This window comes from Podarcis erhardii (genome assembly GCF_964252035.2).
Source record: "Podarcis erhardii genome assembly, chromosome: 9".
Lineage (NCBI taxonomy): Eukaryota > Metazoa > Chordata > Lepidosauria > Squamata > Lacertidae > Podarcis > Podarcis erhardii.
This window is the reverse complement of record NC_138512.1, coordinates 66,139,780-66,163,459: the sequence shown is the minus strand read 5'-3', so window position 1 is coordinate 66,163,459 and position 23,680 is coordinate 66,139,780. Positions and strand designations below refer to the sequence as shown.

Below are 23,680 nucleotides of genomic sequence, written 5' to 3'. Positions count from 1 at the left end.
TGAAAAAAAAATATGAACGAATTCCTATGCCCCACAAATAACCCAGAGATTCATTTTAAATAAAAGCACACCTTCTACTCATGTAAGAACACCAGGCAGGCCACACAAATAACCCAGAGATGTATTTTAAATAAAAGGACACATTCTACTCATGTAAGAACATGCTGATTCCTGGACTGTCCGCGGGCCGGATTTGGAAGGCGATTGGGCCAGATCTGGCCCCCTGGCCTTAGGTTGCCTACCCATTGTATATCAGTTCAATATAAATCAAGAAAGGCCTATCCTGAAGAGGCCAAAAGAGGCGAGACTTGGTTCAGAGAAAACAAACTACTGTAGATCTAGCAAATTTTTGGTTTTACTGAGCTAGGGAAAAGCACTGTGCCTGCAGACTCGCTCCATGCTTCATTTTTCAAGTGTGTCCTAATTCAGTGCTTTCTGCTGTTTCAATAAACCACAGTTGCCCTATTAGGTCCAACTTAGGAAACTATGGTTTAAGTGATCCCCGCAAACCAAAATATCAAACCAGTTTAATCCTGAGTTGATATCCAGGTTTGCAAGGATCACTGACATCACAATAAGCTGTGATTTATCAAACCAGGAAATATTGAATGAAGACATGTAAGAAGACAAAGGAAGGAGAAGAGGGAGCGACTGGGCACACAGCGCATTACTGTTTTCGTAAAGTACGGTTTATAAGACAAAAATTGTTAAGCAGTGAACCAGTGCAGCAAAAAGGGAGAACTCCAGGCAAGGAAGAGGAAGAAAAGAGGTAGAAAGAAGGAAATTGTCAAAAGGAGGAGAGAGGAGAAAGTGCAGCAAAGACTGAACAGTATTTGAAGCTCTCTGAAGAAGGAACTGAGATGTCTGAAAGGTGTTGGAGGTGAAGATTTTATTTTACTACTTCTTTACTTCCTGCTTTTATCTTCATCTGATTCAGGCCTGTTTTTCATCGATTTCTTTTCTTGTGGGGTTTTCTAATAACATAATACAACATATATTAAAACATTTGACAAAGAAGGAGAAAATGAAATAGGAAGGAGTAGGAGGGGAGGTTAAGAAAGGGACACTCGGATTTTTCACGCTTCCAAATTTGCTTTAACGTAAACAAAGTCAACTCAGCTTATTTTACAAGCCGTCTTTGAATAACATTGCTGAACTGAAATAAACACCACTCTCTTTTAAAATCTGTTCTCCGCTCTCCTCCTTTTGGTCTGTAGCTAAGCCCACTCTCAGAAGCTTTCCCTGAATTTATGAATTCAGGAGTTGTTTGTTTTCCTTTCCCAAAGGAAGAACAGGAGCCATATGTCAAGTGGCCCTTTTCAGGTGTGCAAGAACTAGAGTTTACATGCGGCAGGTGACATTTAAGTGCTATATCACACATTGTGCAGAAAAGCTTTGGCAATGTTAACAGCCCATCGCTCTCACAGAAGCTCTATGTATCTTTCCCTAAGGTCATCTCCTATTCATAACCCACCTTTTTATCCTGTAGGATATTCAAGGCCCCTTATGAAAGGAACTCGGGAAAGCACACACCATACATTTAAAACAACCCCCCTCCACAAAGGCTGCTGGGGGCTGCAGTTTATCCCTAACAGAGATGCACCATTATCCAAGCACAGTTACAGAACACTCCTTCCATGTGATCTATTCTAAACCATTCTGGAATGTGGAATTAAGTACGAAGCAGGTTTTCCAATTAGCTCCCATTGAATGGCCCCTGGTAGACATAACTTCCATCAACGCATGCCTACTCTCCCTCAGAGTATGGACTGGCATAGAAACTGAATCCAACATCTATTGCACCCAAAGTGAAAATCACCTACGTTTGCACTAGATCAGGGGTCCCCAAACTAAGGCCCGCGGGACTCGTTTATCCGGCCTGCGGCAAACCCCTACCGCCTGCTCTTACTGGCGCTGCGCTACACGGCTGCCCACTTCCGGGTTGGAGGAGCACCAGAAATAGCTTGTGCACATGCGCAAGTGTTATTTGAGCATGCACAAGTGTTATTTCCAGTGCACATCTGGGTCAGAGGAGGCCCGTGCACATGCGCACAACCTATTTCCAGTGCTCCTCCAACCCGGGAGTGCACCGGAAATAGCGTGTGCGTGCACGTATGGGCATGCGCTCCCCCACCCTCCAGCTCGCCACGCGATCGGTGCTGGAGACACCGGCCTGAAGCATGTTAAGTTTGCTGACCCCTGCACTAGATGATCTCCAAGGCCTAATATAAATATAAATATAAATATAAATATAAATATAAATATAAATATAAATATAAATATAAATATAAATATAAATATAAATATAAATATAAATATAAATATAAATATAAATATAAATATAAATATAAAATAGTTGTTCCTTTTAGCAATTTGATATATGCATATATTTTATGTATGTTATTGCATTCATAAGTGAAATTAGTATTTCCACCCACACCTAAAATTTGCTTGCTCCAATACAAAACACATTTTGTTAGGTTTTGTAGAGGGATCAGCGTGGTTAAGCCCCGGAGGAGCTCTGCGTAAATGGTTTATTGATTAGAATTGGGTGCTACTTTCATGAGCAAGAGAGAGCTCCTGTCACAGCAGGAAAAGGGATGGGGGTCATCTAAGGAGAGGGTTAAGCAACTACTTTCATCTACCTGTCAAAGATCAACAAAGATAGAATACTACAAGTGTCACTGAACATACAATCTGTCATTCTTCGGACACACATGGTGGTATTCAACTTTTGCTCAGACTCGTTCAGATTAAGAAACCTAATTTAGTCATGTTCATGGGTTTGAGTGATACTTAGTTGAATACCACCCAAAGTACTTACTGATTTGAAATTACAAAATTAATATAAGATCGCTATCATTCACATGAGAATATCAAATTTTGGACATTACTTGTCAAAAAAATACACAAAGCCCAATGCTAATTTTGGGGGGAATATCTTAATCTATTTCAGGTTTTGTATGCTTACTACAGTGAATGTCTCAAGTTCATTCACACATGAATGATAATAATCCCAGAAGAACTTTGTGAATTTCCCTGCCCCAATGGATATATCTAGAGAAATACAAGAGTTTTTCTTTATTCAGGCATGAGCAAGTGAATGAATGTTGTCAGTCTCATTTAAGTACCTGAGGCTGCAGTTCTAAGCACACTTACCTGAGAATAAGTTCCTTGGAATACAGGGAGGGGTGCATTGTGATTGTCAACATTCATGGATATATGAGTTTTGGGTAACTCACAAAATGCACCTAGGATTATTCGTGCATCCAAGCTGCAGTGAAGTTTCTAATTGCTTCCTGTCTCCTGCCTCTACTTCTTTGACTGATTGACCTTGTCTGTGAGGTCTTCTTGAGGCAATGGCACTGTGACTGTAATGCCGTTGGCTCGTCAGACGTGGGTCGCCAAGGGCACCCATCAAGAACAGTTAGCTGACCTGCTGCAGAAGCAACAGTGCAAAGCCTTAGAATCACATATACTCTCTCCTCTTTCCCGCGATTGCAAGGCTGGCATATGACAACCTTGCACCAGCAGATCTTGCAAATCACCCTGTCAGGCTGCTGACACACGTAAAAACAATTCCATCCATTGCTGTTTCAAGCATGACACTCTGCCGGAATATGAAGAAGGCTTGGGACTGTTTTTAAGAGTGCAGAAATTCGGGTATACAGAGGCAGCGCAGAACTTGAGTCTTTTGCACGTGTTTTAAACCTCTGCCACTCTGTGATGTGCCCTGGATCTGTGATAATTCTGTGCACGAGAGACTTAAATTCTTTGCAAAAATGCATAGGTTTGCATCAACTTTCTTTCTTGTGACACCAGCCACAACACAGTGGTACCTTGGGTTAAGAACTTAATTCGTTCTGGAGGTCTGTTCTTAACCTGAAACAGTTCTTAACCTGAAACACCACTTTAGCTAATGGGGCCTCACACTGCCGCCGCACCGCTGCTGTGCAATTTCTGTTCTCGTCCTGAAGCAAAGTTCTTAACCCGAGGTACTATTTCTGGGTTAGCGGAGTCTGTAACCTGAAGCATCTGTAACCTGAAGCATCTGTAACCCGAGGTACCACTGTACCGACTCTTGCCTGCTCACATCAGGGAGGTGAGAAATCATCTGCCACTTATTTCCAGCTCCAAAACGGAAAGCACACCATTGCCCTAGAGGCACGTTTGTGCTTAAATGTGGCTGTGCAGATATTCTGATTTTATTTTATTTTTTAAAAAAACTCATTTCCAACAAAACCAGAGATCGGAAACCTTTTGAAACAAATAGGTCTTCTCCACTCACTGGCAGAAACTAAGCCTGGAGCTTCTCTAGAAGAGTGTTATATTACATAGTCACCGGTGCTGAGAAAGATCTGTTTCATATGCTCATTATTCTTCATATCTGTAAGTGAGGAATGCAGAGCAGGACCTCCTATGAAGATCTTATTGACTAAGGAGGTCTATATGGGACACATAAAAAAGGATATTCAATAGCAGAGCAGGGAAAGATCCCTTCCTGAGACCGCAGAGAGCCGCAGCAAAAGTAGACAGGACTGGGTTTAATGCAACAGTGGTCTTCCCCCATCTAAGATAGTGTCATATCACAGCTACTATGTGAAGTGCGAAGAGCTGAGATTAAAAAGGCCTGTCCCTTTATGAATTCAGTGTACCTTGCACAATGGCCTAGATTAACTACCGTATTTTTCGCTCTATAAGATGCACCAGACCACAAGGCGCACCTAGTTTTTGGAGGAGGAAAACAAGAAAAAAAATATTCTGAATCTCAGAAGCCAGAACAGCAAGAGGGATCGCTGCGCAGTGAAAGCAGCAATCCCTCTTGCTATTCTGGCTTCTGTGATAGCTGTGCAGCCTGCATTCGCTCCATAAGACGCACACACATTTCCCCTTAATTTTTAAGAGGGAAAAAGTGAGTCTTATAGAGCAAAAAATACGGTATTTCAACATTCCTGCTCTGCTGGCCAGGGCTAGTGTCAGGGGGTACTGTCAACTGCTTGCCGAGACCCACACCCTCATAGGGGCCAACTACTGTTCCCTAGAGACTCCTAGTCCTGCAGCTGCTGTGCCTTATGGGACCTGCCTGCTCACCTGCCCTCTTCTGAGCATGCAAGCAATGATAAGAGTGAGAAAATGGAGGAGGAGCATTCTTCTTGTGTCATGGACTGGCCGGAAGCAGAGACGTTGTGGGAGGCACAAGCTGGGAAACCCCCAAGGGAAGAAGGCTCAGACTCCAGGGGCTTGGTGGGAGGCCAGAGGAGCAAAGGAGAGCAGTCTGGGAGGAGGAGATGTCGGAGGCAACAGGGTTTAGTGAGCAGGAAGAGTCTGTGTCAGAGAGAAGTCCAGACTCAAAGGCAGAAGCAGGAGAGGAGGGAGGCCAAGAGGCCGAAATGAATCAGGCTGGTGAAGAGGCATGGGTATCCCCTCCTCCTCCTGCAACAAGCTCCCCTCCCCCACTGGTCTCCCAGAACCCCAAGAGGTTTGAATAGGACAGAGCAAAGACAAGTAAGACGACAAAGACTCAGATTGCTTCAGAGGGAACCGAGTGAGACTTAGGGAATTGTGGGAAGGCAGGGACAACTGCAGTCCCCACAACTGCCTCATAGGGGCAAGATCTACTAGGACAAGTTGCTGTGCTCTCTAGGTCTGGCCTCCTGTGCTGACTTTGTTTGCCTGATACTTCACTGAGGCTGTGATTTATTGCTGACCTGTTTCCAACACCTGCTCCTGACACCTCGTTTCTCACGCTGTGCCTCTGGGCAGTTGTGAGGATCTTTAGTTCAGTTCCCCACATTTCAACCTCAGTTTGCAAATTGTGTTGTTTTTTTTTAAATCCTCAGGGAAATTCATTAGCATTTTAGGGTGAAATTTTCCTAACATACACATTTTTTTGTATGCAATTCTGCCTAATATACACATTTTTGCAAACTGTATTTCCTTTAATACTTATCAGCATAATGCATTTTCTGTATATTATTTTCACAAATATATACAGTTTTATGCACACTTTACCCTAGCATGTGCATTTTTGCACACATTCCTTGGCTGGAGGTTTGGAGAAGTGAGAATTTCAAAGGATAGCTGTGTTTCAGTTGGCATATTGTTTCCAAAAGTGTGCATTAGGTAGGTTCACTTTTAAATGGAAAATTAATTTAATTTCTCTCTCCATTCCTTATGAATTTGTATCCCCACCATCATCACCATTGCTCCTGGTCAGGGTTCCAGCTAACCAGCCATGCTATTTTCCAGGATACCCTAGAATCATAGAATCTTAAAGTTGGAATGTACCTAAGGGTCATCTAGTCCAACCCCCTGCAATGCAGGAATCTCAGCTAAAGCATCCATGACAGATGGCCATCCAACCTCTGTTTAAAAACTTTCAAGGAAGAAGAGTCCACCACCTCTCGTGGGAGTCTGATCCACTGCCGAACAACTCTTACTGTCAGAAAGTTTTTCCAAAACTTTAGTAGGAATCTCTTTTCTTGTAACTTGAAGCCATTGGTTCAAGTCTTGCCCTCCAGAGCAGGAGAAAACAAGCACTCTCCCTCTTCCATGTGACAGCCCTTGAGATATTTGCAGATGGCTATCATATCTCCTCTCAGTCTCCTCTTTTCTAGGCTAAACATACCTAGCTCCTTCAAGTGTTCCTCATAAGGCTTAGTTTCCAGACCCTTGATCATCTTGGCTGCCCTCCTCCGCATACGTTCTAGCTTGTCAACATCCTTCTTAAATTGTGCTGCCCAGAATTGGACACAGTATTCCAAGTGTGGTCTGACCAAGGCAGAATAGAGTTGTACTACTACTTTCCTGATCTGGACGCTATACTTCTCTTGATTCAGCCTAGAGTAGCATTTTTTTTGCTGCTGCATCACACTGTTGACTCATGTTAAGCCTGTGGTCCACCAGGACCCCCTAGATCCTTTTAACATGTACTGTTAATCTTCTGACTTGCTTCCCTGTGACCACTAGGCATGCTCAATCAGCACTTGGCTTTTTTTCTCACCCCATTTTTTATTCTTAAGAAAAATGGGGAAGGGAGTTCTTCTGGAACCCTTGGGTTCCTCCAAGCCTGTTGACATCTTCCTCTTGTGCCAGTTCTTGCTACGTAACAATTGACACTCGTAGAACGAGTTCACTATGAGTGTAGGATAGGCAGCTTTCAAAACAAAAGAAATTGGTTGTTTTAGTCAACACATTAGAAGAGGTGGCCACTGAGGGACCAGTTGCATCACTGCCCGCCCCAATCAATGGTAGCAATCTAATTGACTTCAAAAGAATGAAGATGGAGGCTTCGGGAAAGAGGCAGAAGGTGCAACTGCCTCTTAAAATGTCTTTTCAATGCTCTCTCATTAATAGCAACTAAGGGTCCTCTCACACAGGACAGCAGTAACAGATGGCTTCACGGAGCAAAATAGGGGCTCAGCTACAGTCCTAATAAATTACATAGAAAGAAGTTGGCGGGCTGCTAATATTCTGTCTCTGTTGAGCGAGCCAAACAGCAAGACTGTAAACCATCTCCCAGACATCCTTAAGTATAGATTAGAATGCGTGGCTTTTCACTTCGTTCAGTCATCGAAGACTGGACAGGCTAAGCAGAGGTTGTAGCTCCCAAGGCTACATTTGTGAAAGCATAAAAAAAAGGCGCCCCCACCCTAAAACAAGCCAAGGTTGAAGATCTGTTCTAAGGCGCTATCCTGCTTTTAACAACCCGAATTAATAAATAATGACTTCCTACATTTCTTGGCTCTCTCTGAGGTAAAAGTAAACACAACTGTTATTAAAAATAGTATTTCTTTTCTTCCTGTGTTGCCTGAAAAAAATGAACTATTTTTAAAACTGTCTGCCCCACATTTCATGAAGACTTACAGCCGCTTTCAAAACCCAGATTCAGATTGGTTTTTAAGCCAGCTTATTTCATAGACTTCCATTAGGGTGAAAAAGCATATTTCCCTTGCCCTCCCCACCTACGTCCACTGTTTGAGGCAGGATACTTCTGAATACTGTGGGATAACCCACCTCATATAACCAACATGCTGAAGTTTAATTAATGCATGAAGGGGTTAAAACCATAGAGTAAGCTGCTTGCCAGGATTAGCTAGGTTACACCCCCTCACATTGAGAGGAAGGTAATTAAGCATATTGTTACCCTTCACTCTACCCAAGAAGATCAGGGTGTAAAGAGGTCTGAGCTGGTTGCTCAAAGCTCAGCCTGCATGGCTCTGACAAGCCATTCTTGTGTTCCTACACCAATCACTTAGGAACTTTCACCACTGTAATGAAGCCATTTTTTTTTTTGCCTGTGTTTTCTGACTGATATATGGGAAAGCACATGAACCTGACCTTTGGAGAGTTTGTAAGTAAACCATTTTAAACTTACCAAACGTGAGGTCTTTTCTATGCTAAGGCAAGAGGAAAGTTTTGAAACTCACAAGGGCATATTTTTAAGGGTCTAACAGCTTATATTTCCACACCTAACATTGCTGCATGTTTTGTGATTTTAAATATCTGCTGGGGTTCTCTCATCAAAGAGTACTTGCCCCAAACCTGGATTTTGGCATCCAGGGAATTACCCTTTTAAAACTTACTTTTCCTTGCCACCAACAATTACCAGTTGCTGGAAACTACAGGGGGAATAATGCTGTTGAACCCTGCTTATGGGCTTCACATGAGCATCTGGCTGCCAGTGTAGGAACAAGATGCTGAAGTAGATGGACCACTGGTCTCATCCAACAGGGCTCTTATGTCATTATCATCACCACCAAAGTCCACTCAGGTTTTGGTTGTTGAATATTAGTGTTATTGCCGGCTTGGTTGCTCGAGAGCAAACAGGCAAGACTCCCCGTTGGTCTTTTCAAGGCTTTATTATTTGTCCAAAACGTTCACAGTGCAATTCCATGTCTGCTCAGTCGCTAGCAGAATCTGGGAGTGGGCGGCCCTTAAACTTTCCCTGGCAGAGCAGCTTTTTGACCCCCATCCTACGCCTCCCCTCTCTGCGTGTGGGCAAAGGGGGACCTGCCTCCCCCCACACTTTGCTCAGGTTCGGCGCTGTGGCTCTCCCCTGCATCCCCCGATCCTTGCATCCCTTCCCCGCTGGAGGCATGGCTTCGCTCCTCCCCGGAGGACGAACTGCTTCTCAAGATCTTTGGCGGCTCCCTGTAACCCAATTGCCCTTCCACCTCCCGCCTCTGAGCTGATGGCAGTTCCCTGACTATTAGTATGTATTCAGTACTGTTTAGATGTTGCTGTTTGCTGCTCAGAAATATATATTGCATTTGGTTTCTGCTTTGGACAGCTGCTTCTAATGTTTGATTTCATTTTCAATATTCAATAGTTGAACATTGATATCTGACACCCAATGATATTTTGTTTTTGTTGATTAAGTGGTACATAAATCCTATTTTAAAGAAATAATTGCTTCACAGAAGGGATGCACAAACTGGCCACTATGCAACAGAGAATAAAGCCCAATGATTTGAAGAGATTTAAGTGTTCCTAACTCTATCACTGATTGCAAGGAAGATTTCAAGCAGGGTTGCCGGTATATCTTTTATAATTTGGATACTTATTTTTAATCACTTTCCAAATTATTTTAAATTTGTGACTCCCTTTCTCTGCCAGATAATAACAGAGTTAACATACCTGTTTATTCCAGCTAAACCCAATAGGACAAAGACTGCAATCCTACATATTCAGAGGTAGCCATAGCTGAACACTGTCTGTCTGCCCTACTTCCAAGTAAATGCACAGAAGACTGGGCTGAAACTAGCTTAAATACAAGCTGCCTGGCATTTCGGTTCTGAATCGTGACTGTGTTTTAACAGTCAGCTTGTGCAGACACTGGAATGGAATCTAGCCCCCATTCCCACTGATTTGTTGGCATTGCAAGGCTAACAGGTGCTAAAACTATAAAAACTTTGTGACTCAACTGAGCACATCTGACACCCCAAAACAAGCAATTGTCCATCCAATGTCACAGGCTAATGAGTGATTGTCAGGATGATGGGAGAGAATGAAAGAGGCAGATATGAGCTGGAGGTTGCTTGTTTTGTTGAGAGTGAACAGGACCTAGATGCCTGCCCCATAGGATGATCTGTTTGCAGCCATGCTACTTACACAGCTACTCTTCATGCTACTCATGCTACTTACACAGCTACTCTTATCCCCATTTTACAAAGAAACAAACAAACACCACTGTGATGCAAGCTAATGAAAATGCTGCTTAGCACACCAACAGTAACAGCAGCTTTCATTCATGGTAAATGGGGAAAAGGTAATGTCATGAACATTTTGCTGCAAAAGCCTGGATACTACACACAAATAATTCTCAAAAAGCTATCAGGACTGTGCTGATAGAGCCAGTGTGGTGTAGTGGTTAAGAGCGGTAGTCTCGTAATCTGGGGAACCGGGTTCACGTCTCTGCTCCTCCACATGCAGCTGCTGGGTGACCTTGGGCCAGTCACACTTCTTTGAAGTCTCTCAGCTCCACTCACCTCACAGAGTGTTTGTTGTGGGGGAGGAAGGGAAAGGAGAATGTTAGCCGCTTTGAGACTCCTGAAGGGGAGTGAAAGACGGGGTATCAAATCCAAACTCCTCCTCCTCCTCTTCTTCTTCTTCTTCTTCTTCTTCTTCTTCTTCTTCTTCTCATATCAGGTATCTTGGATTGTAAGCCATTGTTGTAAAATAGGAACTGCTTGAGTACTTCGGTGGGAAGATGATATAGAAATGTTGCTAGTGAGAGCCAAGTTAGACATAATAATAATAATAATAATAATAATAATAATAATAATAATAATAATTATTATTATTTTATTTATTTATACCCTGCCCTCCCTGGCCAGAGCTGGGCTCAGGGTGGCTAACACCAATAAAATCACAGTAAAAACATAATAGGGGAAGAAAAGAAAAACCAATTTAAAATACAGGTTAAAATGCAATTTAAAATGCAGCCTCATTTTAAAAGTAGCGAATAGATCAAGACCATAAGGGGAGGGCAACATAAGGGTCAGACTGAGTCCAAACCAGAGGCCAGGTGGAACAACTCTGTCTTGCAGGCCCTGCAGAAAGATGTCAAGTCCTGCAGGGTCCTAGTCTCTTGTGACAGAGCGTTCCACCAAGATGGGGCCAGTACTGAAAAGGCCCTGGCCCTAGTTGAGACATGGCATCTTCGATGACTTTCTACCCTCCACAGCAGTGTCTCAATCCAGATTTATGAAGGGCTGTAAATGCATGTTAAATCATCAGTACCAGATTCAATTCCCAGCATCTCCAGATGGAGCTCAGAATCACAGTATCATAGAATTGTAGACTTGGAAGGGAACAAGAGGCATGAACCTGAAGATTAAGAGTCTCATGCTTTACCGATTAAGTTATCTGGGAATGTCCTCTGTCTTAAACTCCGGACAGTCAACGTAAGCAATACTGAGCTAGATAGATCAATGGTCTGACTCAAAATAAAACTTCTGCTTCCTATTTGGCCCACTCTACCTTATATTTACTTCTAAAGAGTCATTCAAACAATTGATAATTGTGAGAACGTTGCCTTGTCTTGTTTTGCCGTAAGTAATTCCTCCACCCACCGTTCAAGATGTAGTAGTGTTCAGCATGGCGAACACAGGGGGAATGTGAGGATGCTCACGCTGTGAACTTGACAATTTCAAAACTACATAACCTTCATGATTCCCAAGTAAAGAACCTAGGGATTTATGGTTGAAGACTGGAATGGGAGACTGGTGGCCCTGAACTATAACTCCTATCATCCCATTGGCCATTCTGGTTGGGGCTGATGGAGACCAGCATTGGAGGACCACAGGTTCCCCCTACCTTGTTTGAGGGTAGGACTGTAGAGTGGTGAAGCACCTGTGTTGCATGCAGAAGGTTTCGAGTTTAATCCCTGCCATGTCTAGCTAGAAGAATGAGGTAGCCAGCAATGGGAAAGGGCTGCTGCTGCCCATAAGTGTAGACATTACTGTACTGGACTGGATGGTAAAGGTAAAGTGACCCCTGACCATTAGGTCCAGTCGTGGCCGACTCTGGGGTTGCGGTGCTCATCTCGCTTTACTGGCCAAGGGAGCTGGCGTACAGCTTCCGGGTCATGTGGCCAGCATGACTAAGCCGCTTCTGGCGAACCAGAGCAGCACACAGAAACGCCGTTTACCTTCCCGCTGGAGCGGTACCTATTTATCTACTTGCACTTTGACGTGCTTTCGAACTGCTAGGTTGGCAGGAGCAGGGACCGAGCAACGGGAGCTCACCCCATCGCGGGGATTTGAACCGCCGACCTTCTGATCGGCAAGTCCTAGGCTTTGTGGTTTAACCCACAGCGCCACCCACGTCCCTTGACTGGATGGACAAATAGTCTATTTCTCTATTTAAGAGGCAACTTCCTATGTTCTGTGAAATGACTCGGGGCCCCCAAAAATCATTCCCATGACCTTCAAGTGATGTATGATTCCCAAGGTCCTTTGGCAGAGCGGTGGGATGGGAAAATCATTCAACTTAATCCAACTAGTTTATTATTATTTTATTAGTGAAGATGGGTCAAAATATGAAAAGATACTCTCAGGGTACTTTTTTTTTGGGGGGGTGAGTTTTAGGATGCAGTCAGTTCACTTCTTTTTTGTGTTAGTCTCCAGTCCATTTCCCCCCTGCACATTTCTGCTGATCCATTTCCACTTACAGATTAGCTTTCAGCCGTGGTCTGAATAGCACTTTTTAGTCTCTCTTGTTGCTCTCTGATAGTTAACTAGCTGCTTGGTCACATGGCATTCAGCCCAAGGGTAACTCCGGCAAGTGCTTGAATAATAATAATAATAATAATAATAGCTATTTTTAGCTCCTGCACAATAAGCCACTTGATTTTGCAGCCTGTGGGAATGAACCGGGGTGGCTGGGAGAGAACTCTTGTACTGAAACTGTAACAGAGGGTCTTTTCAAAGAGATCAGTAAGTTAAGGGCAAACAATGCCCATAAGTAAAACATCTTGACTGCAGAGAATCAATACTAGGTGTTGTTAATGTATGGGGGGGGGGAGTGTATACATTTCTCTGCAGCACTTTCAGTGCACTGTTTTCCTTCTTTAAATCTTACCTTGCTTTGTATAGAAATGCGCGCACACACACACACACACACACACACACACACACTTTTATTGGTCTTTTCTCCAAAGTTGCACTCTTTAAGTCGCTAGGGACACAATCCACTGCTTTGCCTTTCCCATGCAACCCCCCACCCCATTGAAATCAGCTGACCCTGTATCCTGTGTTCTGAGGAGGAGGAGAAAAAGTAGGAGTTAAGTTTAGCACGCCGTCACTCGCAGCTTCCATCTGATTAAGACTTTCAGGGTTTCATTCCACAAATTCCTTTCGCAACCATCAGCTATTAAATCTGGAAAAAAGCAGAGAGAGAGAGAACGAGAGAGCAAGCTTCCTTCCAACATCCTCCTTTGGAATCCTCCTGCAGGAACTGAGTCAAAACATCAAACAAGTATAAAGTCACTTATGTACGTGTCCAAAATAAGTTTTTCACGAAATGGTAGACTTTTTAATAAACAGCTGTATATGGGCATCTTTCATCTGATCTTTCTTTAATAGCCGAAGTGCTTGCTCTCACCTTTCTCTCTCCATTACAACAAGCACCTAACTTCCATCAAAACTCAATGGCTCTGGCCACACAGTACTTGATGACAAATTCTGTAGTCTAAAAGTTTTTCCCCCTCTCCTCTGTTTTGTTTATGACTGGAGTCGGGAGAGGGTTCTTGTGTCTGCAGGCTGGCTCGGAGTCAGTGCCCCTTTTGGACTCTGATTCATTGCTCTCCTGACCTCCCGTTTGTCTCAAGCTGTGATTTATATAGCTCGGCGCTGCTTTCAAAGCCGAGCCTTTCCAAAGGCGTTTAGGGCGGGGGCGGGGGTCCCATTCCCCTCTTTGGGCTCCCACTGTTCACCTTGCAACCGCCCTTGCCTTCTTTCCCCACCTGACTCCCAACAGTTCTCTCTCCCTGTGTGTGTGTTGCCAGTGCCACACCGGTGTTAGTGAGAGAGAAGTTGTTGCCATTCCTGTGCGATGGAGTCATGGGAGAAATTGCAGCGAGCGCACAGATAGTGGGAGTGCAAGAGGCAAAGCTGGCTGAGCTGGGAAGCAGCTCGTAGAATCAGCAGCAGCAGCAGCCTGGGCTGGCAGCGCTGGAGGTGTCCGCATTTGTAGCTGGCTCTTCTTTCACTGGGAATACTTGCTTGAGGAAGGTGAGAGTTCAGTCTTGCTTTTAATTTCTTGCATGTTTCCAGCTCCAGCTGCTTTGGAGCGGGTGTGTTTGTATGTGTGGAGATGCTTGTTGTCTTAGCTCTAGCAACATCTCATATATTCCAAACCCTGCCAAAATCTAGAAGACTTTTGTGTGTGGCTTTACTCTGCAATCTGGCTGTGCCCTAATCCTTCCTAACACACTGTGGATGCTGAGGATTGGGAGAGTCAAAGTGGGGAGGTGATGGGGCTTTGCTTCTTGATTTGTTTTCAAGCAAATTATATTTTGCAACAACTCTCTTTGCACGTTCAAAACAGATGCACTGCTCACCTGTGACTGCATCCCTGTGTTCATTTTGAGGGCATGTTGTGTTTAGGATTGTGCAATGTTTATTATTGACCCAAACTTTAGAGGGAAACATGTGGGATTCCCAACCCCCTTTTACTGCATTCAGGGTTTATTATTGTCGTTTCCCATTAGTAAAATTGAACTCTGTAAACCAGCAGTAACTTTGACACACACAGGTGAAGAATGTTTGAGTAGCCCCAGTAACCATTACCTTTTGTTTGAGATAATGTACCTGTGTAAACATAGCCACTTGCTGCAGTGTTATATGCCTACATGAAAAAAGTCATCTGATATATCTCTGCTTACATGTGCATTACCTTTACTAATAAGGCTGGTATGGCATATGCAAACTCTCTGTTTCGAAATTATGGCACAATGACCTAACTCAGTGTTTCCCAACCTTGGGCCTCCAGCTGTTTTTGAACTACAATTCCCATCATCCCTGACCACTGGTCTTGCTACCTAGGGATGATGGGAGTTGTAGTCCAAAAACAGCTGGAGGCCCAAGGTTGGGAAACACTGACTAACTAACAGCACTTGAGATGTGTGTGAAATAGGATTCTAGCAAAGGCGATGAGGCCTGGGACTCCCTAGTCCTTGAATCCTGCTAACAGGAAATCCAAACTTTGTAACTGGAATAAATCATGCAACTTTAGGAAAATAGCACCCAGTTTTATTGCAACGTAATTTTATTTCTCTTACTGCTTTGGAATCTCCTCCCAAATTAGGGATTTCCCCCAAGTGTTATTATTCATGGCATAAGTGAGGATGGTGTAGGCTCAAATATCAGCAGATGCTCTCAACAGGTGTACTGTATAAAGGCACAGAGATGAAGCGCTGGGCAGTATGAAAGGAAACTTATCTTTATGAAGAAGACCCATACCAGAACCCACATTCAGATAGCAACAACTTTCCACACATCTTCATGTGCCCTCCCTCCCTACAACCACAAGGGTTACTGATCTGCTCTTACATTTTAAACTAGCATAAATACTTGGAAGCAAGATAGGGAAGGGATTTGCACAGAGAGAGTTTGCATATCACAAGACCTCTTAGCACAGAGTACATCTTTGTGTGTGCTCGGTAAATAAAGGTATGTTGCACTCCACTCTAATATTTTCCCTAAGTGTAGTGTACGTTACCTTTTCACATTGGAATGAATGGAGAAGCGCATTCAGGAACACCACTGACATGTGAGCTAAACCTACCCACTGAATCTTGGCTGCACTAGCAGCATGGCAGAATATTGGGAGGCTGTCAGGGAACAATTGGCCATTACACACACACACACACACACACACACATTCACACACACGTTATGTAGATGACTGAATATTGCCATACTGGGTATACGCCAAAGCTGATTGGTCCCAGCCTTCCTGAAGACTCCTGCAAAAGGAATCGGAAATAGACTGCAAGCATGGTGGTTAATAGCTGATTTGTTTGCCATTTGACTATGCATCTTGTGATGACAGGCGCTTAGGGTAGGTATAATTTGAAACTGCAAAATGAATAATTAAGGTACCCATCCTAGGGGCATCCCAGGTGCCTGAGATGTTTCCAGCTATAATTGCAGGTGTTTTGGAGCATGGCTGAAATGACATCATCCCTACTATCCTCTTTTCTTAACTCTGAGAGTCATGGTAAACAAAACCTGACTTTCTCTTGTTCTGTTCAGTGTGCGAATTAGCAGACAGGTGATCCCTTAATGCAGGTGTGGGGAATCCAACCCTCCAGATGTTGTTGAACTACAACTCCCATCAGCCCCAGTAAACATGGTCAATGACCAGGGATGATGGGAGTTGTGCAAACATCTGGAGGACCAAATGTCCCTTACACCTGCCTTAATGTAATCCACAAATCCCACTCCTCCTTGTCTTGGCCAAATCATTCTGCTCCAAAACCTTCTATAAACAGTAGCTAAGACGGCTGATATGAAAGATATGTGGATGCTTTCATTCCACCGCATTGTAATTTCAGCATGACTTTTCCTGAAGTAAGTACAGTGGTGCCTCGCAAGACGAAAATAATCCGTTCCGCGAGTCTCTTCGTCTAGCGGTTTTTTCGTCCCTATTAGCGGCTTAGCGGATTAGCGCTATTAGCGGCTTAGCGGCTATTAGCGGCTTAGCAGCTTAGCGGCTATTAGCGGCTTAGAAAAAGGGGGGGAGGGAAAAAACTCGCAAGACTCGCAAGACGTTTTTGTCTTGCGAAGCAAGCCCATAGGGAAATTGCGAAGCGCCTCGAAAAACGGAAAACCCTTTCATCTAGCGGGTTTTTCGTCTTGCGAGGCATTCGTCTTGCGGGGCACCACTCTATATAGGATGTCTTCTCCCTATCCAAAGGGGGAGCTGATTTGCATCCCTAGACCATAGTTTTAGAGCTGCTGTGCTTAAGATACCCTTTCTCTGTTTGAACTGGCTGTCTTAGACTTCACCAGGCAAAGCCTTTTGTCTAGGCCCAGTCCTCAAGGAATCCCTGGCTGGGTCTCAATATGTCTCCCCATGACTTGAGCCAGCTGATTCCATATATGGCAGAAGGTTCCAAAACAGTCAGACCTGGATATGTGTGAGGTGTTGCTGCAGTTCATTTATTGTCCCGGAGCCCACCACTAAAGCAATAATACATACCCACTTTTGCAAATTATGCGAGTGCTTGAGAAGGGATTACTGTTCTGTATCCACAGTGCACAAACATCACCAAAACACTTCAGGAAAATAAAACCCAAGTAACAAGCTGAGAAGGTTAATTAGAATTGCTACGGCCCAAATGTCCCATCGCATTATGCATTGCCTAGTTACTGTAAATGTTTTCTGCCTTATTTATGTGCGTGAATGATGCTTAGTCCTTAGTTTAAGAGTTATTAACCTCAAAGGGCACGTTTGTCCACTTTCCACTAATAAGAGCTGTTGCAGCTCTGCTGCTTGTGTCTTTGTTTGGAAAGCAAGAAAGGCTATTCTGCCATTTGTCACAGTTCTGCTCTGGCTTTGTGCAGCCTTGTTATGTTGAATGAATTTGGAGCATCCGCAGAGGGTGACTTTGCATTGCTCGCCCTTTTCGCAGTGTGGAAAGTCGGCTCAACCTTTCGAATGCAAAATAAAGTAGCAGTCCTCAACTGACAGCCGACAACTGAGTTTCCATCAAAGGATTTGGTCACGGACCAGTCTATCGGGTGCTAAGGGAAAAAGTAAACTTTGCAGCGAAATGTACTGCGGCATAAAAGCTTCATTAGATGAGTCCTTTTGGCATATTTGCGCACCAGTGGTTTCTGGTGCGGCTGTTTCAAACTGTGAAGCCACGGGGGCAGGGCAAATATTGTTCCCCTTGAGCAGGAATGATTGTGAAGAATGCCAGCGCTTATACCTTTCTCGGCCGCAGTCTCTGCTAACTTCCTTGACTGCACAATGACACACTTTTGTCATGGGAGAGAAGCAACATTGGGCATGACATCTCAGAGCCAGATCAGTTAGAGATGTGATTCCCTCTGAATTTTTCTCAGAACAAACCTAGTTGGGATAGCATGAAGGGCACTGTGGCAATAGTACGAAGCGTTGTCTTCTTCTATCCAGTTCTGAATGGCACCGGAATATGCAAAGTAAACATGAGCTGGGAAACGCTGGACAGAGTTGAATAAAAAATAGATGGTCAGGAGAGTGAAAAGGGATGGTTCAGAAGAAACACTTTTATTCCTTGGGAAAGTAGATTTGAAAAACAGGGGGGAGTGAGAGAGACCTTTGAAATGTGTTGACATGGCTGTCACTGGAGGCTGGAAAGTTGGGCAAGGAACAGACTTTGTTGAGGAGCAGGTGCAAGAAATACCCTTTTTTTTGCAATTAAGGAAACTGGCAACTTCTGTGATTGTGCAACTTCCTCCCTTCTATATTACCCAGTGGCTTGGCCCATGCAGAGCTTGTCAGAGGCCCAGGGTGGGAGCCTTGTTAGGTTACTGTTAAGTTGTGAGTTGACATAGCCGACGACCAGCGATTTCTCCAACTAGCTCTTTATTTCGTAAGCTGGAATAGAACTGACTGCAAACAGCTCAGCCGGCCTGCTTTTATAGGCAGCCGGCTGTCAACATTGTAACAACAACAGCCCAGAGTTCCCGCCTAAAATAACTGACGCGGACCTGAGGGAAAACTATCTACAGACCTGAGTGAAAACTATATACAGTATCCCCCTGCTGGCCCAGGGTGAAACTTCACTACATGACACCCCTCCCCACCGAGATAAGGCGTTAGTTACAATCGTAATGGTTTCCTTATATACAGCACTACGCGTAATGGTTCAATTAGGCACAAAAGCATATTGGTTACATTTCCCATACTTAGACCAACAGTGATACATGTCCAACAACATAGTCCTTTAAATAAGTTGGGCGCTTGGAAACTCTGCCAGACCGCCGGGGACTGGTAGCCAAGTCCGGAGGGCCACACAGTTCTTGCTGAGGCTGTGGTGCGACCCTAGGTGGCGTTGGAACCAAATCCCCTGGATCCGCTGCTGTGGGTGGAGCCTCCGCAAGTGGAGTGGTCTGAGTCTGTGGTAAGTCTGGCAGACCCTCTGAAGCGGCTTGGTTCGGCTCCACGCTGGCAGTTTGCGAGGGAGGTGTAGGTGGGGCCTCGCCATCTGTACGTGTCTCTTCTGGAGCCGCAAGCGCAGTTGGGGGCACCTCGGTAGTGTCCAAGTCCCCAACCCTGCGCCTAAGCTGGTCTATGTGCCGTCGCCACAAGCGTCCGTCTTCGAGTGCCACCTGGTACGAGCGAGGTCCAGTGACTCCCACTACTGTGGCTGGCACCCAAGGAATGTCCCCCACATAGTTCCGGGCAAAGACCTGGTTTCCTGGGACAAATGACCGTGGCGCGTTGGCACAGCCTGGGGGTTCAGCCACGGCAAAGTCCGGGTGTAGCCGGTCGAGCGGTGACCTGAGGCGGCGGCCCATAAGCAGTTCAGCAGGACTCCTCCCTGTGGCCGCATGAGGGGTGATGTGTTGCACGAACAAGTATTCGGCGACCCGCTCATGCCAGTCTCCCCGGTCCAGGCGCGCCAGTGCCTCTTTTGCCGAGCGCACCATTCTTTCCGCTTGCCCGTTGCTGGATGGATGAAAGGGTGCCGTTAGGGCATGGCGGATGCCCAGTCCCAAAAGATACCGCTCAAACGTGCCTGACGTGAACTGTGGTCCGTTGTCAGAGACAAGGACATCAGGACACCCATGCGTTGCAAACAGGCCTCGCAGCACCCGGATGACAGCTTCGGTAGTGGTGGAGGGCATCGGGGCGACCTCCAGCCATTTGGAATAGGCGTCCACCACTACCATAAAGGTCCGGCCGTGAAAGGGGCCAGCCAGATCGATGTGCACCCTCGACCAGGGTGTCTTTGGCGTCTCCCAGGTGTGTCCCTTAGCTGCCGGTGGTGCAGGCCTCAACTCTTGGCACGCTTGACAGGCGGACACCCAGGCAGTGATGGCATCGTCCATATTAGGCCACCAGACGTAACACCGAGCCAACGCCTTCATTTTGACAATTCCCGGGTGGCCAACGTGCAGAGCCTCCAGGACGCGCTGACGGAGTCCCTGGGGAATCACGACGCGGTCTCCCCACAGCAGACAGCCGCAATGAGCTGAGAGTTCATGTTGTCTGGTTGCGAAGGGCTGGAACTCCGATGCAAAAGGCCCTTGTGGCCACCCCCTCCACACCCAGTTGAGCACCCGGCTGATGGTGCGATCCTGGGCAGACGCGGAGGCCACAGTGGCAGCTGATACAGGCGCTGCCGGAAGATCCTCAATCAGAAGGAGCGATGAAGCTGGAGCCGGGTCTTCCACAAATGCTGGAAGAGGGCAACGGCTGAGGGCGTCGGCATGGCCCATTGATTTCCCCGGGCGATGGATGAGCCGGTAGTGGTAGGCAGCCAGGAAAACAGTCCATCGCAGCATGCGTGGCGAGAGGACCGGTGGAGTTGGACGATCACCGGCGAGGAGGCCCAAGAGTGGCTTGTGGTCAGTGATGAGGTCAAAAGTCCTGCCATAGAGGTATTCATGGAACCTCTTCACTCCAGCCACAAGTGCCAATGCCTCCTTGTCGAGCTGGCTGTAATTCCGTTCCGTCAGAGATAGTGTCCTGGAAAAGTAGGCGAGTGGTGCTTCTCTTCCATCTGGAAAACGGTGACTAAGGACAGCACCGATGCCAAAAGGTGAGGCGTCGCAGGCAAGGACCAGCGGCCTGGATTCACTGTACTGTACCAGCACACTGTCTGATGAAAGGAGAGCCTTAACCGCGTTGAAGGCCGCCGTCTCCCGATGACCCCAGGCCCAAGGCGTCTTTGTACTAAGGAGTCGGTGAAGAGGCTCAGCCACTGTGGCTTTGTGGGGCAGGAACATGTTATAAAAGTTCAGCAGCCCCAGGAATGCCTGCAACTCCGTCTTGTTCTTTGGGGTGGGGGCCTGCTGGATAGCACGGATCTTGGATGTGGTCGGGTGAAGGCCGGAGGCATCGATAAGATAGCCCAGGAACTCTACCTGTGGAACGGCGATCTGGCACTTCTCCCTCTTTACCTTGAGCCCGGCCTCTTGGAACCTGGTCAGCACGGCACGGAGGCGCTCGAACAGCTGCTGGTGTGAGTCTGCAGACACCAAGACGTCATCAAAATATGGTACCACGCCCGGAAGCCCTTGCAGGAGACGCTCCATAAGGCTTTGGAAGATGCCAGGAGCCACACTCACCCCGAACTGCAACCGGCGGCAACGGAATGCCCCCCGGTGGGTGACGATTGTCTGGGCTTCAGCAGTGGCATCATTGACTGGCAGTTGTTGATAGGCTTAGGCAAGGTCCAGCTTAGCGAAGACCTTACCCTCACCCAGGGAATGCAGCAGGTGTTGGACAACAGGAACCGGATAAGCATGCTGCTGAAGTGCCTTGTTGATCGTGCACTTGTAGTCAGCGCAGATTCTCACCGACCCATCTGGCTTGACAGGCGTGACGATGGGGGTTTCCCACTTGGCGTGGTCAACCGGCTCCAAAACTCCTTGGGCGATCAGTTTGTCCAGTTGTTCGTCCACCTTAGCCTTGAGAGCAAAGGGAACCCGGCGTGGCTTTAGCTTGATGGGGGCGACTTGTGGATCAAGGCTAAAGGAGATGGGCGTACCTGTATATTGCCCCAAGGTGCCATCAAAAACCTCGGCAAAGTCTTTGACCAGACCCTCAGTCTCTGCGTTAGAGATGCAGTTGATGCCGGTGACTTCCAGGCCGAGGGCATCAAACCAGTCTAGCCCTAGGAGGCTTGGCCGCTGACCTTCGACCACCACCAACCGGAGCAGGCCCGAAAAATCCTTGAAGGCAATCCGGAACCGGCCAACGCCTACCACGGGAATGTCGTTTCCCTGGTAGTCTCTCAGGTGTACGCGGTGAGAGTCGAGTTGCCTTTTGGACACTCTGGGTACCAGTCTTTTGATGGTGCTCCACGACACGATGGACAGGGCAGACCCGGTGTTGATCTCCATGTCACATGGAGCTCCTTCAATGAGCACCGTGACGTTCAGCTTGCGTCGCGTAGGCGAGTCGGTTTGGCCAATCGTGGTTCCAGACGGGCAGCAGCAGTTGGTGAGAGCGAAACAACTTTCCTTAGCAGACTGGAGTGAAGGCTTGGACTTGCGAGTCGATGAAGGGGGGGTGTCAGACGGAGCCGATCGGCAGACCTTAGCGATGTGGCCCCTTCTGGAACACTTCCTACAGATGGCGTCTCTGAATCGACACTTGGCACGGGAATGGTTGCCTCCTCAGCCGGCACATTCCGGTTGGCCCTCGGACTTCTGTTGGAACTTCCTGTGCTCCCGCTTTGTCTGGTGCACGTCATCGCCTTCACTGGAGGATGCCTCATCACTGCTGGCCTCTTCATGATGCACTGGAACTGGCTCCCTAGCAAGACGCGGGCTGCTGCACTTGCGGATCTCCTGGGCGGAGCGTTCAGCAGCTTCTGAGGCCACAGCCTCCTCAATGGCTTTCTGCAGCGTGAGGTCTGGCTTGGCGAGGAGACGCCGTTGCAGCTGAATGTCCCGGACCCCGCAGACGATTTGATCCATCAGGGCATCGTCTAAGTCTCAGAACTCACAGTGCATTGCAGCCTGTCGCAGGGCGGTGGTGTAGTTGTTGATTGACTCCCCCTCTGCCTGGTTCCGGTGGTAGAACGCATGGCGGGCAGCAATCTTGGACGGCTTTGGTGCGTAGTGGTTGCGGAGCTTCTCTTGGATCGTGTCCCATGGTGTTGCCTGGACTGCTTCGGGCGCAACCAATGCTCGGGCCGTCTCAAACACCTCAGGCCCACAGAGGCTGAGGAATAGGCCCCGCTTACGATCCTTTGATACTGCTGTCAGCTCGTTGGCTTGGAGGTAGCAGTCGAACCAAGCGAGGTAGGAGTCCCATGATTCAGAGGCTGGCGCAAACGGCGGTAGAGGCACAAGTGAAGCCATGATTCCGATGCCGGCGTGAAGGGCGATGGATGGAACACAGTGCTCTAGCCAGAACAGTCAGCTCTGGATTGGTTCTGTCCAGTGATTTCGCTCAGTGATTTCGCTCTGTGATTCAGCTCAGTGATTCAGCTCAGTTCAGAGGCTGGCCACATCTGGCTGTGCTCTGATGTCCATCTATCCCATCCTCGTCGCCAGTGTTAAGTTGTGAGTTGACATAGCCGACGACCAGCGATTTCTCCAACTAGCTCTTTATTTCGTAAGCTGGAATAGAACTGACTGCAAACAGCTCAGCCGGCCTGCTTTTATAGGCAGCCGGCTGTCAACATTGTAACAACAACAGCCCAGAGTTCCCGCCTAAAATAACTGACGCGGACCTGAGGGAAAACTATCTACAGACCTGAGTGAAAACTATATACAGTATCCCCCTGCTGGCCCAGGGTGAAACTTCACTACATAACAGTTACAATCCCTTATAAACAAAATTATAAACCCAAACAAAAAGGCAGCTGTTTCCTGGGTGCCCGCCCTGCTGACTGGCTTAGCCTTCTGAGGCCCAGGGCAAGTGTACCCGGCTTCCCCTCCCTTCTGCGTGGGCCTGTCAGTGACCATACCTACGCTCTCCCTCTGCCCCAGTCCCCACAAAA

At 46.7% G+C, this 23,680-nt stretch overlaps 1 protein-coding gene across 7 annotated transcripts in view; it reads left to right on the top strand.

Moving 5' to 3' along the window:
* The window catches only part of ARHGAP24 (Rho GTPase activating protein 24), a 430,705-nt gene that overhangs the window by 284,344 nt on the left and 122,681 nt on the right, over nt 1–23,680 (top strand). The window contains exon 1 of one of the 7 annotated variants that reach the window (XM_081876826.1): nt 13,847–14,237. The exons of the other annotated variants lie outside the window; for them this stretch is intronic. The gene's annotated coding sequence lies outside the window, so the exon portion shown is untranslated. Of the gene's footprint in view, nt 1–13,846; nt 14,238–23,680 lie in introns of those variants that run through there. 7 annotated transcript variants of the gene reach the window in all.